General features: G+C 52.0%; 1 pseudogene; it reads left to right on the top strand.

Moving 5' to 3' along the window:
* Positions 1-739: 739 nt before the first annotated feature.
* Positions 740-1,639, top strand: LOC103581311 (annotated as a pseudogene).
* Positions 1,640-2,561: the final 922 nt, after the last annotated feature.

The raw sequence follows: 2,561 nt of genomic DNA, 5'->3' as shown, positions 1-2,561 counted from the left end.
AGTGCCCCTCGGACTGGCCTAGGGAGGAAACAGGGCCAGCGGCGCACCAGAATTTTCCCTGAAAAGAATGGCCCTGGAGCTGGCCGTGGAGAAGCTATCACTGGCTTCTTTCAGACAGGAGGATTGCCTCCAGGGCTGAGTGAAGTCACTGTAAAGCCTCATCAGGGTCCCCCAAGGTGAGGAAAGAGTTGCTCAGGCAGGACCTCGGGGCAGGCCGACTCGTCTGTGGACCTCTGGGTCTCACTCTCACGGACCACACTCAGGCTGGACAAAATTACCCCCTTGGCTCTGTTTAAAAGGACTTTCATAACCCACTCACCTCTTTCTCCTAAATAAAAGAAAACGAGCACAAAACATTAAATCTGCAGCCATGTAGGACTGACCTCGCAGATGTCTCCTACACCTCCATAGGATCACAGCCGGCAAGTTTCCATTCCATCCCTGGTCATTTCTTTTCTCTCAGTCCTGTCTGACTTGTGACATGGTAACATGTCAAAATTTAAGAGTGACTGGTCTGTGACTGGGAGGAGCTCAGAGTTTCCCTCTGCTGTTCTGGTCTAACCTGCAGACCTGGCCTCTAGAGGCTTTGCCTGGCAGGTGTCATCTTCCGAGGACCCAGTCTACTCCATTCTTCCTCCTTGCAGGGCCAGCTCAAGAGTTGCTTCTTTGCCTGTTTTGAAAGCCTCCACCTGCAATGTACTCAATGATGCTCTGGTTTCTGGCTCATTTACCAAATAAGATGGCAAACACAGCTGATGAGCCTACTTACCAGCACCTAATGGCTCAGGTGTCCAACCCTCCATGATCCGGGCACCCTCAGGGGAGTGGGCTTACAGAATTAACTCCACGTATGGCAGTTTTACAATATGAAAATGCACAAACCATTCTCTGATGATGCCAGTGCTGCAGGAGGGGCTGGAGAACCCAAGGGTCCTGGAATGGGAGGCGTGGAGGCTCTGAGGGGGAATTTGGCAGCACAGTTGTGGCCGGGGTCTTGGCTGTGATCAACACCAAGTCTGAGGGCCCTGGAGATTGTGCAAGCAAATCTAGGACAAGGACTGGGTCCCCATCACCAAGCCAGGTTGCCAGGTCAAGGACAAGAAGATCAAGTCCCTGATGCTCTATCTCTTCTCCCTGCCCATCAAGGAGTTTGAGATCATTGACTTTTTCCTGAGGATGCCCCTCAAGGAAAAGATTCTGAAGGCTGTGCTTGTGCAAAAGTAGACCTAGGGTGGCCAGTGGACCAGGTTCAAAGAGATTGACGCTATCAGGACTACAGTGGTAATGTTGGTCTGGGTGCCAAGTGGCCCCACGAGGTACCCACTGCCATCTGCAGGACCATCATCCTGCCATGCCCTCCATCATCCCGGTGAGGCTGGACTACTGGGGGACAAGATCAATGAGCCCCACATGGTGCCCTGCATGGTGACATGAAGCTGCAGCTCTGTGCTGTGCTTTGCCAACCCCCAGCATTGTCTTGGCCCCTGTGCCCAAGAAGCTTCAGCTGCTAGCAGGTCTGGATGACTGCTACACCTCTGCCAGCTTTGCTGAGGCCACCTTTGATACCACGTCCAAGACCTGCAGCTCTGACCTCTGGAAGGAGCCTGTTCCTCAAGTCTCCCTTTCAGAAATACACTGACCCACACCAGAGCATTGGGGTGGCCACCACACGGTGTATTAAACCTGAAAGCTGACCAACAAAGAATCCACAGACTAAGGAAGAAGTTCTCTTGTAGGCTCCCTACCATAGTTTAGGGGACAGGCCCTGGTCAGGATGTTGAAGAGCTGGTTCTCATCCAGGTTCATCTGCCAGTTTCCTTTGTCCCCTAAAGCAGATCACCTTAACTTCCTGGGTCTCAGTTTTCTCATCTGTATAATAATCCCTGCTGTTGCCTACTTACAGGATTGTTGTGATTATACCAGATGGGATAATGCATGTGAAAGAGTTTTGAAAGCAGCAAAATGTCATCTAGGCATAAGGAATTTGCCACAGTCCTCCCGCCACGTTCTCAAGCTTCCACGGCCACATGTTCTCAGCCTTCCTTCCCAGGTTTCCCCTGCAGGTGTACTGTGCTGCAGCCAAGCCGAGCTCTAGGTTATGGTTTAAACTCAGCCTGTCTGTGCCCACCCCAGCCTTTGCTCCTGCTGTCCCTCCTCCTAGAATGCTCTTCTCCCTCAATTCCTTTGGTCAAATNCCTCAGTGTCGCGCCCGTACCGGACCGGGACCGGCAACGGGATCACAACCCTCGGGGTTGCCCCCGTACCTCACTCAGCCAGTGAGTGGCCGGTCTGTATGTGGGATCCGAACCCTTGGCGGGAGCGCCGCCACACTCCCAAGCGGCGCACTGTAGCAGTGCGCCACCGGGCCAGCCCAAAAAACACATACTTTAGAAAAATAGAATCCAGACTCTAGTTCCTGAAATAGTGGACTAAGTGATCCAGGTGATTTGGATCAACTCTGCTGAAGACATTTAGAAAATTGGACAAAACACACACACACACAAATATATAATCATCATCATCATCTACCTGAAGACATTGGAGAGCTCTCAGTACAGTGA

Source organism: Galeopterus variegatus, unplaced genomic scaffold (assembly GCF_000696425.1).
Source record: "Galeopterus variegatus unplaced genomic scaffold, G_variegatus-3.0.2 Scaffold12773, whole genome shotgun sequence".
In the NCBI taxonomy this organism is placed as follows: Eukaryota; Metazoa; Chordata; class Mammalia; order Dermoptera; family Cynocephalidae; genus Galeopterus; species Galeopterus variegatus.
The sequence above is the reverse complement of the archived record's forward strand: the minus strand, read 5'-3'. Positions and strand labels throughout refer to the sequence as shown.